This window comes from Suricata suricatta, chromosome 10 (assembly GCF_006229205.1).
Source record: "Suricata suricatta isolate VVHF042 chromosome 10, meerkat_22Aug2017_6uvM2_HiC, whole genome shotgun sequence".
In the NCBI taxonomy this organism is placed as follows: Eukaryota; Metazoa; Chordata; class Mammalia; order Carnivora; family Herpestidae; genus Suricata; species Suricata suricatta.
Window position 1 is genome coordinate 94,722,862 of NC_043709.1, and position 14,604 is coordinate 94,737,465.

Consider the following 14,604-nt stretch of genomic DNA (forward strand, 5'->3'; position numbering starts at 1 on the left):
TTACTCAATGCTCACCATGATAAGTGTAGTTATTCTCTGTCACCATACAAATTTTGTGGGAAGCAGCAGCAAGGAGCCAGTAGGGAGAGAGCGGTTGAGCAAAATTTCTTGTGCCCTTACAACTCTTGCAGCTGCCCCCAGTTTCTCTAGGATTAGATTACTTGAGTTAAAAGGGTGAAAGATTTATGCGATCTGAAGAGAAACCAGAGTATAGATTACCTGAGTTAAGATGTTAATTGTACAAATGACCTTCATGCTTCTTGAGTTGAAATGTTGATTGTGCTTCAAGCTTTGGCAGTCTTCGGGGATTGTTTACAGCTGTGGCTGTCTGTATAAAACTACTTGCTTGTGAGGAATAAAGTGGCAATATGGGCACCGCTCCTGTTGCTCCTCCTGTCCCCATCCTTTGACTATCTCTCTTCTTTTCCTCATTTCCTTATCCTCACGTCCTTGCTTCTGTGTGCCCGCGCACGCACAACAAAAGTTATTGCAATATTATTGACTAGATTCTCTATGTTGTGCTTTTCATCCCTGTGACTTATTTTGTAACTGGGATTTTCATACCTCTTAATCTTTTTTACCTATTTTGTCCTCTCCACACACCCTCCCAAGCCACTACCAGCTTGTCTTATTTTTGCTTTTTTTAATTTTAACGTTTATTTACCTTTGAGAAAGAGAGAGAGGGGGAGAGAGAGAGGGGGAGAGACAGAGAGAGAAAGAGAGAAATGGTGGAGGGAGAGACAGAAAGAGGGAGACACAGAAGCAGAAGCTGGCACCAGGCTCCAAGCTGTCAACACAGAGCCTGATGCAGGGCTTGAACTCACTAACTGTGAGATCATGACCTGAGCTGGAGTCAGATACTTAACTGACTGAGTCACCCAGGTGCCTCTGTTCTGTTCATTTCTGATTTTTTGTTTTTACAATTGTTTTATTTTAGATTCCATATATAAGTAAAATGTATGGTGTTTGTCTTACTCTGACCTATTTCACTTAGCATAATACGCTCTAGGTCTATTCATGTTGCTGTAAATTGCAAGATTATATATATATGGCATCTTATTTATCTATTCAGCTATTGTAGACTTCTGTGCTGCTCCCATATCTAGGCTATTGTAAATGATGCCACAATAAACATATGGTGCATATTAGGTTTGCCCAGGTTTCTTTTTTTGTACTACATTTTGGTAATTTGCATTTTCTAGGAATTTTCTATTTCACACAGGCCTTAAAATGCATTCATACTATGGCTTTATTATCTGTTTAATATCTATTATCTGTTTAATATGTAAGAATCATAATGGAATTCTCAAATTTTATCTAGATATAAAATGTTTGTCTTCAGCAGTTGTCAATGTTATTAAGTCTTTTCAATGAGAATACCTTCGCCCTTTTTGATCCTCTCTACTGCAGTTTTGTTCTTTGTCACGACTTTGTACTATGTATTGTTTTCCTTCTTCTACTTCCTTTGGATTTAATTTCACCTAATTTTTGCTTTTGTGTTTTTTTATGACTTTTTAATCTTATTTTTTTAATATTTAAACTTATTTTCATTTTAGAGAGAGAGCACAAGAGGAGAGAGGGCAGGGGGAGACAGAGAGAGAAAGGGAGAGAGAATCTTAAGCAGACTCCATGCTCAGAATGGAGTGTGATGTGGGGCTCAATCCTCTGACCCCGGGATCATGACCTGAGGCATATCAAGAGTCAGATGCTCAATCAGCTGAACCACCTGGGCACTCTGCTTTTGTGTTCTTGTTTCTTGCAGCATATAGATTTTACAAAACATTGCTAAATGTTGGAATACTCAATCTGTTATTATAAAATGTGCTTCATCATTTTCAATAATCGTTCTTGACATATTATGACAGTACATTAGCTAGAATATTTTTCTTGTGGCTTTACTTATGTGTATATTTTTATCATTCTTTTTGCTTTTGTTGAAGAAGTATCTCATTAAAACAGCCATTACATAAATATTATTAAAATTAAAATGAAAATTATTCAATTTATATTAACATATTTTAGTTAATATATAAATTTTATTTATATGTTTTATCTCTATGTGTAAACACAGAGATACAATTAAGTGTTAAGTATACTATATTTATCACTTGGGATAACACTATCATTTCTTTGAATTCTACTTTTTACTTTTTTATGTCATAATAAATATTTCTTTAACTTTCCTTTATAAGAACTTGTTAATTTAATATGCCTTAAAATTCTTTTACAGTGCCCTACATTTTACAACAAGTGGCTCTAAAAAAGTGGTTCTCATCCTTTCACACCCAGTAGGCAGCTTTGGCTAAGTCTGGTCCCCCTGCAAATGGCTTCTGCCCACCAAACCCAGTGGATGGCCTCAGATGTGAGCAGTATCCCAACCAAACTGGCTCCCATCCTGCCACAACCAGTGGGTGACCTCTCCAGGACTGGAGCCCCTCAAAAGAAACTTTTGGGGACTATCTCCTGCCCACCAGTGTGCCTGTAACATCTGTGGCCAAGCCACACAGCCAACCATACTGGGGCTTGTTCCATCCAATAGTAGTTTCTCAGCATCCTTACCCAGTCCTCTCAGCCAGCCATAAAGGAGAAAGGTCTTCCCACTAGTGTGCCCACAGCATTTGGAGCAGGGCTTCACATCCAGAGTGGAGACCAGCCCCCCACAGTGTGTTCACAGTAATTGTGGCCAAGGTACAACAGAAAAGTGCAGACCATACAGGAGACACCTCAGGAGCACTTGATTTTCATGACCAGTAGGAATTGCACTTTATGTGCCCCACAGTGGTCTTTTAATAAGACCACTCCTTCAACACGAGGAGACTAGCTAATTTACTTATACATAGAAAGAAATACAGAGAGGGGCACCTAGGTGGCTCAGAGGCTTAACCCTCTGATTTTGGCTCAGGTCATGATCTCACAGTCAATGAGTTCCAGCCCTGCGTCTGGCTCTGTGCTGACAGCTCAGAGCCTGGAGCCTGCTTCGGATTCTGTGTGTGTGTGTCTCTCTCTACACTTCCCCCACTCATTCTCTGTTCCTCTCTCTCTTCTTCAAAAATAAATAAGCATTAAAAAAAACTAAAAAGAAAAGAAAGAAAGAAATACATAGATTCAGGTAAAACAGTCAGGAGACTGAGGAATATGTTTCAAATGAAAGAACAAGACAAAATCTCAGAAAAAGATAAAAATGAAAGGGAGATAAACAATCTGCCTGATAAAAAGTTCAAAGTAATAACGAAAGAGATGCTCACCAAGCTCAGGAAAAGAAAAGATGAGCACTGTGGAATTTCAACAAAGAAATGGAACATAAAAAAATCAATCACACCTGAAGAGTATGATAACTGAAACTTAAAAATACATGAGAAGGAATCAGCAGAAAATTAGGTGATGTAGAAGAAGGGATCAGTGATCTGGAAGATAAGGTAGTGGAAATCCTAGAAGCAGAAGAATTTTTAAAAATGAGAGTAATTAAGAGAACTCTGGAAAATATCAAGCTTACTAATATTTGCATTGAAAGAACCTCAGAAGAAGAAAATAGAAAAAGGAAAACATTTATTTTAATAAATAATAGCAGAAAACTATACTGACTTGGGGAGGCAAATAGACATCTGGGCCTAGGAAGCACAGACAACTCCAAACAAGATGAATGCAAAGTGGTCCACAACAAGACCCCTACTAACTAAAATGGCAAAAATTAAACACAGAAAATCTTAAAAGCTCAAAGACGAAGTTAACTATTTATATACAGTAGAAGCACCATAAAACTGTCAGCTGGATTATCAGCAGAAACTTTATAGGCCAGAAAGAAGTGGCATTACATATTTAAAGTGTTGAAAAGGAAAAGCCTAAGCCAAGAATATTCCAACAGGCAAGGTTCTTCAGATTTGAGAGATAAAAGGTTTCACAGACAAACAAAAGTTAAAGGAGCTCATGACATCTAAACTGGACTTACAAGAATGTTAAAGAAACTTTTTTTTAAGAAAAGAAAAAGTCATAAATAGAAGTGTGAAAGTTATAAAAGAAGAAATCTCACTGGCAAAAAGCAAACATATCTTAAAGGTCATGGATTGACCCCTTATAAAGCTAATATAAAGATCAAAAGACCAAAGTGAAAATATCAACTATACATAATTGGTTGAATGATACAATGTGTAAAAAAGAAGTAATATAGTGTGTCAAAAGCACAAAATATGGTGAGGGGGTAGTAAAATGTAATGCTTACAGAGTGTGTTGGAACCTAAGCAACTATTAACTTAAAATAGACTATTATATACATAGCGTATTATATCTATGAACCTTATGAGAAGCACAAACCAAAAACTTACTATAGTCACACACAAAATACAGAAAGGAGTTGGAACATAACACTAAAGAAAGTCATCAATACACAAGAGAAGAAAGGAAAACACAAAACAACCTCAAGCCAAAAAACAAACAAGGGAAAAAAACAAGCAAAAAGCCCAGAAAGGAACATAGAAAAAAGTACAAAAACAACCAGAAAACAATTAAGAAAGTGGCAGTAAGTTCATACCTATCAATAATTACTTTAAATGTAAATGGACTAAATACTTCAATCAAAGGACTGAATGGTGACTGGATACGAAACAAAACATCTATATGCCCTCTACAAGAAACTCACTTCAGACCTAAAGGCACATACTGACTGACAGAGAAAACATGGAAAAAGATACCCCATTGCACATGGAAATAAAAAGAAAAGCAGGGTAGCAGTGTTTATATATACAAAATAGATTTTAAGACAAAACTGTAATAAGAAATGAAGAAGGGCATTACATAATGATAAAAGGCAAAATCCAACAGGAGGATAGAGCAATTGTAAATATACATGCAGACAACATAGGAGCATCTAAACAAATAAAGCAAACATTAAGAGACAAAGGAGAGAAATTGACAGTAATGAAGTTATAGTAGGAGACTTTAACACTTCACTTGAATCAATAGGTGGATAATCAAAACAGTAAATCAATAAGGAAATGAAGGCACATTAGACTAGATGAACTTAAGACATATGTACAGAATATTACATCCCATATCAGTAGAGTACACATTCTAAGTGCACATGGAACACTTTGCAGAATAGATTTCATATTAGGTCACAGAAAAAGTCTCATTAAACTAAAGAAGACTGAAATCATATCATGCATCTTTTCTGAGCACAAGAGTGTGATTCTAGAAATCAATTACAAGCAAAAATTTGATAAAACTCAAACATCTGGAGACTAAACAACATGCTATATGCTTTTATTTAGATAAAAGAATAGATCAATGAAGAAATCACTGAGAAAATAAAAAATTCCTAGTGAAAAATGAAAATTAAATCATAACGTTTCAAAATCTCTGGGACACATCTAAATCAACTTAAAGAGTAAAGTTAACATTGGTAAAGGCCTATCTCAATAAATAAGAAAAAAATCTAAAATAAACTGTCTTTATATCAATGGAATTAGAAAAAGGAATCTATATATGTGTATATACACACATACCTACTAAACATATTAGAAATTTATGAAAAAGAAATACATGAAAAAGATGAGTGTGGAAATAATTGAAATATAGACTATAAACACCATAGAGATGATCGAGGAAATTAAGAGCTACTTTTTTGGAAAAATATAGAAAATAGGAAAATCTTTAGCTAGAATTATCAGGAAATGAACATCAAGAAAAAAAGAGTGAGGGCCCAAATAAATACATTCAGAAATGAAAGAGATAAATTACAACAGACACGTGAGGAATACAGAATATCATGAGGGACTTAGTGTGAACAATTATACACCAACAAACTAGATAACCTAGCAGAAGTAGACATAAATTAATAGTAAAGAAATGGAATCAGTAATTAAACGACTCCCAGGAAACACATATCTAGGACCAGATGGTTGAACAGGTGAATTCTACCAAACTTTTAAAGAAGAATTAATACCTATTCTTCTCAAATCTGTTCTAAAATTGAAAACAAAGGAAAGCTTCCAATTTCATTCTATGTGGCCAACAGCTTCCTGATATCAAAACCAGATAAGGACACCAAATTCAAAAATATAATGTGCTCATATTCCCAGTGAACATGCAAAAATCCTCATCAGCATATTAGCAAATATAATTAAACAATGCATTGAAAGGATCACACACCATGATCGAGTGGGATTTATTACATATATTCAAGGATGGTCCAATAATTGCAAATCAATCAACTTGATACGCCACATTAACTACATGAAAGATTAAAGTCATATAATCATATGATCTAAAAAAAGCACTTGACAAAATTCAACATCTGTTTATGATAAAATCTCCCGAGAAAGTGTGTAGAGAGGGAATGTACATCCACGTAATAAAGGACACATATTACAAACCCACAACTAACATCATTCTCAACAGTGAAAAGCCAGAAGCTTTTGCTTTAAGACCAAGATAAAGACAAAATGTCTCTTTTTACCATTTTTTATTCAACACAGTACTGTAGGTTCTAGCCACAATAATCTGAAAAGACAAAGAAGTAAAAGACATCCAAATTGATAAGGAAAAAGTAAAACTGTCACCATCTGCAGATGGCATGATACTGTAGATAGAAAAAATCTAAAGACTCTACTAAAAAGCTATAAATAATAAGTGAAATAATAAATATTATTTCAATGATATTCAATAAAAATAAATGAAATCAACTAAGTTGCCGGATACAAAATTTAAATGTAGAAATCTGTTGCACTTCTATATACTAATAACAAATTATCTAAAAACAAAATTAAGAAAAAATTGCCATGTACAATTACATATACAAGAATAAAATACCTAGGAATAAATTTAATGAAGGATATGAAAGTCCTGTATCTGAAATAAGACATTGATAAAAGCAATTAGAAGATGACATAAGTGGGAAGATGAACTGTGTTTACGGCAGGATGAATTAATATTGTGACTACATCCATGCTACCCAAAACAACCTACAGATACAATGCGATCTTTATTAAAATGCCAATAGGAGTTTTCAAAGAACTAGAATAAATTATCCTAAAATTGTCTAGAACTACCAAGACTCTGAATGCCCAAAGCCATCTTTAGAAAGAAAAACAAAACTGGAAATATCATCCCCTTACATCTCAAACTATACTAAAAAGTTAACTAATCAAAATAATATGGTACTGGCAAAACAATAGGCATTTAAATCAATGGAACATCCAAAACTAAAGAGGCACTTATATGGTAAATTAAAACCACAACGGTTGCAAAAATAAACAAGGGGTAAAGACAATCTTCAATAAATGGTGTTGAAAAAATTGGGCAACTACATGCAAATAAACAAAAAGAATCTGGACAACTTTTTCCCACTATATATAAAAATAAATTCAAAACCTAATGAAAGACTTGAAGCCATAAAACACAAGAAAGGAAAATACAGAAAGTAAATTTTTGAACATAAGCCTTAAACTATTTTTTGGATATGTATTCTTAGGCAAGGGTAACAAAAAAATCTTTCACATGGCAAAAAGAAAATAAACAACAAAGTTCAACTTACTGAATTGCACATGATACTTGCAAACGATATATTGACAACGGATTAATATCCAAAATATATAAAGATTTCTTACAACTCAATCCCTCCCCCCCCCCAGCAAAAAAAACACTTCAATCAAAAAATGGGCAGAGAAACTGAGTAGACAGTCTTTCAAAGTAGACGTATAGTGGTCAACGGATACATGAAAAGATACTCCACATCTCTAATCATCAGGGAAATGCAATTCAAAGCCACAATGAGATACCCCCTCACACTTGTCAAAATAGCAAGAATCACAATGACAATAAGTAACAAGTGTTGATGAGGTGGTAGACAAAGACACCTGATGTGCTGCTGGTAGGAATGAAAACTGGTGTAGCCAGAATAGAAAAGAATGTGGAGGTTACTCAAAAAATTAAAAGTAAAAATTCCAAGAAATATTTTATTAGTTAAAATCCTATTTCCAGGGGTGCCTGGGTGGATCAGTCGGTAAGCGTCCGACTTTGGCTCAGGTCATGATCTCACAGTTCATGGGTTTGAGCCCCATGTCGGGTTCTGTGCTGACAGCTAGCTCAGAGCTTGGAGCCTGATTCTGATTCTGTATCTCCCTCTCTCTCTGAGCCTCCCTTGCTAGAGCTGTCTCTCTCTATCTCTCAAAAATAAATAAAAAACATAAAAAAATAAATAAAATAAAAAAATTTTTAAATCCTATTTCCAGGTGGCCACTCTCTTGAAAACCAGAATTCATCAGTGTTATCAAGTGGCAACCTTCTATTTTTCAAAATGTAAAATCCTTGGGCATACTGGTTGCTAAAACAGGCATCAATTCTCTACCCCTCCCTGATCCATGTTCTTTCCAATATGCTTTTCACCAATTCCTCTCAACTCCCTACCCTTTGAATATGAATTTGCTTTGTGATTTGCTGTAGCCAATAGAATATACCAGAAATAATATTGTGTTGGTTGCAAGCCTAGGCCCCAAGAGGCCTTGCATACTTCCATTATCTCTTGGACTCCTGCTTCCACCATGAGAACAAGCCTAGAATAACCTACTGGAGGATGAGAAACACATGAAGCAGAACTGAACTGCCAGCTCACTGCAGATGCATGAGCCCACACGGACAAAATCACCCAAGTCAACTACCCAGATGTTCCACAGACTTGAGAGAAAAATAAAGGTTTGTTGTTGTATGGCAAAAAAAAAAAAAAAAAAAAAGTAAAAATTCCACATCTGCTGCCTATTTATCTGAAGAAAAGAGTTGAAGAGTTGTAGGTACCCTATTTTTATTGCAGCATTATTTACAATACCTAGGATATGGATGCAACCCAAGTGTCTACTGACAGATGAGTGGATAAAGAATGTACACACACACACACACACGCACGTGCACACGCACACTGGATTATTACTCAGCCATAAAAGAAGAATAAATTTTTGTCATTTTTGACAACATGAATAGGCCTAGTATGTTTTATGCTTAGTAAAATATGTCAGACCAAGAAAGACAAACACTGTTTGATTTCATTTCACTTACATGTGGAACAGAAAAAGCAAAACAAAACAAAACAAACAAAACAAAACAAAAACAGAAACCAGAAACCAATTCATACATATAGAGACCAAAGTGGTAGCTGCCACAGGAAAGGGGGTAGGAATGATGGGTGATATAAGTGAAAGGAATTAAGTGGTACAAACACTCAGTTAAAAATAAATAAGTCACAGGAGGAAGGAGGAAGTTGGTGGCAGACTAAGAGGCCCTTAGGCTTCTTGTTCCCAAAACACAACTAGATAACTATCAAATCATCCCACATATCCCAGCAACTGACCTGAAACCAGATAGAACAACCTCAACAACTAAAGGGAGAAGACACATCAAAGAAAGAAGGAAGCGCAGAGATGTGGTTTAGGGGAGAAATAGATTATGAGTGCTATGGAGGGAAGGGAGTCATGGCCATGGATAAGGGTGAGAGTGAGCACCACACCGGAGCGCAAAGAGAACCTTTCCTCAAAGCCAGTGGCTTGGAAAACAAGAGGGACTGAATTTCATTAATTTTTCCAACTACAGGACTTAATGTTTGGAGTTTTAAGGGTCAGTGAGCTTGATTAGGATCGAGTGCTGAAGACACTGCCCTGCTCCTGGAGAGAAGACAAGCAAACAACATGGGGGCAGATCGCATGGAAATACCAATCTGAAGGATACCTGGGACACACAAGGGGGACGATTATTCACTCTTATGGGAGCACATCCCTGAGACATGTTCACTGAAATGCCTCTCTTGGAAAAAAGGAGATAGCTTATGCCATTTCTGTCCCCTGTATCTAGCATAAACACAGACCCACCTGCAGGAAGCATTGCAGTGAAAACACTGGATGCCTAACTTGTTTACACCAAACCAATCACCCCTGCATCCTAGCAGGACTGGGCTTTTCAGTCAAGCTTATGCCAGTCCCAGAGTGGTGGGCCCCTCCCCTAAGACCAGCCCAAATCCCTGCCCACACCATATCTTCCGACCTGAGAGTTCTTCAGGGTCTCAATTCCGGTGGGGTTTGTGTTGAAAGAAACAGAGAAAGACAGTCAGACTGACAGACTGACAGACAGAAAGAAAGGAACAAAAAGAAGAAAGAAAGAAAAAGAAAGAAAGAAAAAGAAAGAAAGAAAGAAAGAAAGAAAGAAAGAAAGAAAGAAAGAAAGAAAGAAGGGAAGAAAAGAAAGAGAAAGAAAGAGAAAGAAAGAAAGAGAAAGAAAGAAAGAAAGAAAGAAAGAGAAAGAAAGAAAGAAAGAAAGAAAGAAAGAAAGAAAGAAAGAAAGAAAGAAAGAAAGAAAGAAAGAAAGAAAGAAAGAAACGAAAGAGGAAGGAAGGAAGGAGGGAAGAAAGGTCTTCTAGTTTGAGAATAGGAATTAACTCCTCTTTAAATATTTGATAGAGTTCACCTGTAAATCCATCTGGCCCTGGAGTTTTGTTTGCTGGGAGTTTTTCATTACTGATGATTTTTGTTGCTGGTTATCCATCTGTTCAAGTTTCCTATTTCTTCCTGATTCAGTTCTAGTAGTTTTTATGTTTTTAGGAATTCATCCATTTCTTCCAGGTTGTCTGATTTGTTGGTGTATAATTTTTCATAGTATTCTCTTACAATTGTATTTCTGTGCTGTTGATCTTTATTTCTCCTTTCTCATTTGCGATTTTATTTATTTATGTCCTTTATATTTTCTTTTCTTTTTTAATGTTTTATTTATTTTTGAGACAGAGAGAGACAGAGCATGAGAGGGGGAGGGACAGAGACAGAGAGACACAGAATCTGAAGACAGGCTCCAGGCTCTGAGCTGTCAGCACAGAGCCCAATGCGAGCTTGAACCCACGAATGTGAGATCATGACCTGAGCTAAAGTCGGAGACTTAACTGACTGAGCCACACAGGTGTCCCCTTTCATCTTTTCTTTATGATAAGCTCATTGGTGGTTCAGATGGTTGAGTACATACACACACACACACACACACTGGAATATTACTTAACCAAAAAGAATGATATCTTACTATTTACAACAGTGTAGATGGAGCAAGAGTGTATTATGGGGAAGCAAGAAACAGACTCTTAACTGTGGGGAACAAACTGATGGTTACCAGAGGGGAGGTGTGTATGAGGATGAGTTAAATAGATATGGGGATTAAGGAGAGCACTTGTTGGGATGAGCACTGGGTATTGCATGGAAGTGTTGAATCACTATATTGTACACCCAAAACTAATAGTACACAGTATGTTAACTGGAATTTAAATAAACCCTTAAAAAATAAGTCACAAAGATATTAATTACAGCATAGGGAATATAGTCAATAATATTTTTATAACAGTATGGTGACAAATGGTACCAAGATTTATAATGGTGAACATTTCATACTGTATAAAAAGGTAAACTCACTATGTTGTACACTGAAACTCATATAGTATTGGATGTCAACTTTGCATCATTAAAAATAAAATTATCACCCAATGTCACAAAGAAGAAAAACTACAGACCAATAGAAGCATACATGCAAAAATCCTTGACATTACATTTTAAAAGTACTTTTTTGGGGCATGTGAGTGGCTCAGTTGGTTAGGCGGCGAACTCAATTTCAGCTCAGGTCACGATGTCACATTTCATGAGTTCCAGCCCCACGTCTGGCTTGGTGCTGACAACACGGAACCTGCTTGGTGTTCTCTTTCTCCTTCTCCTTCGTCTCTACCCTGCACGTGCTTTCTCTATCTCTCGCTCAAAAATAAACATTTTTTTAAAAGTACTTTTTCTGCCCTCCCAAATATTTTGAGGTAAGTGAAAATTTTAAAAATTACTTTCATTTTGCCTCTATGTACTTAGGCTTGGGCTTTTGTCATTGAGAACAAGTATATTGTTTAAAATACAGACAACTAGTTATCAAGGGAGGATGAATCAATGAATAGTATGAATAATTGTTTAATATTTTAATTTCTGCCATGGTGTTATTGTTCAATATTGTTTGATATTTTCTCCTTTCCAGAAATTTCTTATTTTCAGCAAAGCTAAATAACTCACTTATGAATGATAAAATTGAATGCAGGTATCTTAAAAACTAAGGCATGGGGCGCCTGGGTGGCTCAGTTGATTAAGCCTCTGACTTCAGCTCAGGTCAGATTTCACATTCGTGGGTTCGAGCCCTGCGTCAGTCTCTGTGCAGACAGCTAGCTCAGAGCCTGGAGCCTGCTTTCGGTTCTGTGTCTCCTTCTCTCTCTGACCCTCCCCCTCTCATGCTCTGTCTCTCTCTGTATCAAAAATAAATAAAACATTTAAAAAATTAAATAAAAACTAAGGCAGAAAAATTGAGAAGATAAGTTTGGAAATTAATGACTTTGTGACAGTCACAGGAAAGCTGAATGTATCATAAATCTTCAGAATTAGTGTCAAGCATCATTAAATACTTGTTATGGATATGATGATTTTAGAATATTATTAGTATAAAAGAAATGACATAGCAAAGGCATAAAAGAAAGAAGTATGTAATATTTAGCAACTTTGTCTAAAACCTTAACATCTAAGATATTTCTTGCAAGGCCTAAATTCTCAGTATTTGTGATTCAGATGATAGCAAGTTAATAGCCCGGTGGTCAAGTGTCTGATCCCAATATCTTATGGAACAAAAAAATTTCTCAGGAGCATTTAGCCACGGACACACTCAATGATGCACTTAAGCTGCAAGTCTCTAGGTTCCGGAGGTGTGTGATAATATAAATGGGCTTCAAAATAGCCCAAGGGTAAGAATTTCCTGTTCATATTTTAAATGACACATTGATAAGAAATCTACTTTTTCCATTATTGTCTAATTTTTAGGTCTCACAAGGCTGGCAGTCTGTGAAGATCACAGATATTGTCTGTTTACAAGAGTAACCTGGACCCACTGGAAGATGCATGACTTTCTGGCAACAGAAGGTATGTGTTACTATGGCCCTGTCTCCTTACTAGTCACCCCAGAGAGTGGGAGATTAGAAATGCTGGTGGGATACACCTGAGCAAGCTGATATACAATGAAGTCAGGGAGAACATTGATATCTGTATTCAAAGAATTCAGGGTCACGAACAAGAAAGAATATGAAATATGCTGGAGAATTTCTTAAAATATTTAAAATCTTGCCTGTGGAGAAGTAATCAAGTATATACACATGCACATATAATTGGGTTTGTAAATCAATATAATGTGAAGTGAAATCCCATAAGCATCATGACAAGAAGCAGTTAATTTTGGTTTTGTCATCAGTATAGATATAATTACATGTATGAGTTGATATTTACATCAGCCTTTAAAAATAGATTCTTCAAATGAATTCATCAAATCATGAGGGTCAAACATTGCACACTTACTTAGATAAATGAAAGCAGTTTGGTGTTTCATAAAAAGCAGGATGAGGTACCTTCTGTAAAATGCTAATTTAAACTTATCTATAAACAACCAAAAGACCTTTTAAAAATTGACCAAATCTCAGCCAAAAAAAAAAAAAAAGAATCCATACTGAAAAACATTACTGTGTAATGAGTTACATTACATGATCTAACAAATAGGAATCAGTAGTTATAATGTGACTATGGTGTTAAAATAATTAAAATAATTAATATTGAGAGTTTATAAAAGCCAGATTGAATAGTAAGTGCTTCATATGCATAATATTTCTACATATGCTTGCTCCAATTTTAGATTAATAAACTATGTAGCTAGACACAAAGTAACTTTTTAAAGGTCATACTTTGTAAGTTTGAGAGCCAGAAGTTCAGATCTCACTGACAGCAGAGCTCATTGGCTGAATTATTAATTTACATTTATTTCCATTTATTACAATTGCTTACACAACTAAAACCACTCTCACAACTTTTGACATTCATAAATCTTTCTGAAAGTTTGCACCAACAGTTCTTCCATAAATGATTTATACTTTCATAATTTTAGCATCTTATGGTTTCATATATCACAATTAATGTCTATTTCTGGTGTTAAGTCCATTCTCAAAAATTACTTTTGTCATTTTATTTTCAATAGTGTTCAAGTTTTGGATAAGTTTAGTGTGTCATGTAACATTTTTGAACATATACAATTTTTCTTTTAAAATTTAATAATTTCTCCACAATAACTCAAAATAAAAGATCATTTGATAATGGCACATAACCTTTGAATAAATGTCACCAAATAAAAGTAATTTATTACAGAATATTCTTATATGTGCTAAAACTAGTATTCCTTAAGTAGAACACTCAACTTTTAACCAATAATGGATTTAAAAATCATCCCCAAAATTGGTGCAACATTTCTTTCTAATACAGCATTTTAATTTTAACCCAATTATTCTAACAGAGTTGAAATGTTTCTGTGGAATCTGGCCTTATATTAAATAAAAACATTCCTTTCTCCTTCACTAATCTATTGCTTTACGTTTTTCCACCCAATACTGTATCTGAAACATAGCATATCCTAGTAAAAACCATTTACTTTATCATGACACACTTCTTTAAAGCTCTAAGGAAATTAATACCAGATTTTACCTTGTTCAACTGCAAATGAGCGGTATCACTCGCTCCGCACTCCACCCAGTGTCACTGT

General features: G+C 35.3%; 1 protein-coding gene across 1 annotated transcript in view; it reads right to left on the minus strand.

Moving 5' to 3' along the window:
* The window catches only part of LOC115305308 (C-type lectin domain family 1 member B-like), a 71,556-nt gene extending 56,959 nt beyond the window's left edge, over window positions 1–14,597 (minus strand). The window contains exon 1 of the mRNA XM_029955548.1: window positions 14,547–14,597. The gene's annotated coding sequence lies outside the window, so the exon portion shown is untranslated. The remainder of the gene's footprint in view (window positions 1–14,546) is intronic.
* Window positions 14,598–14,604: the final 7 nt, after the last annotated feature.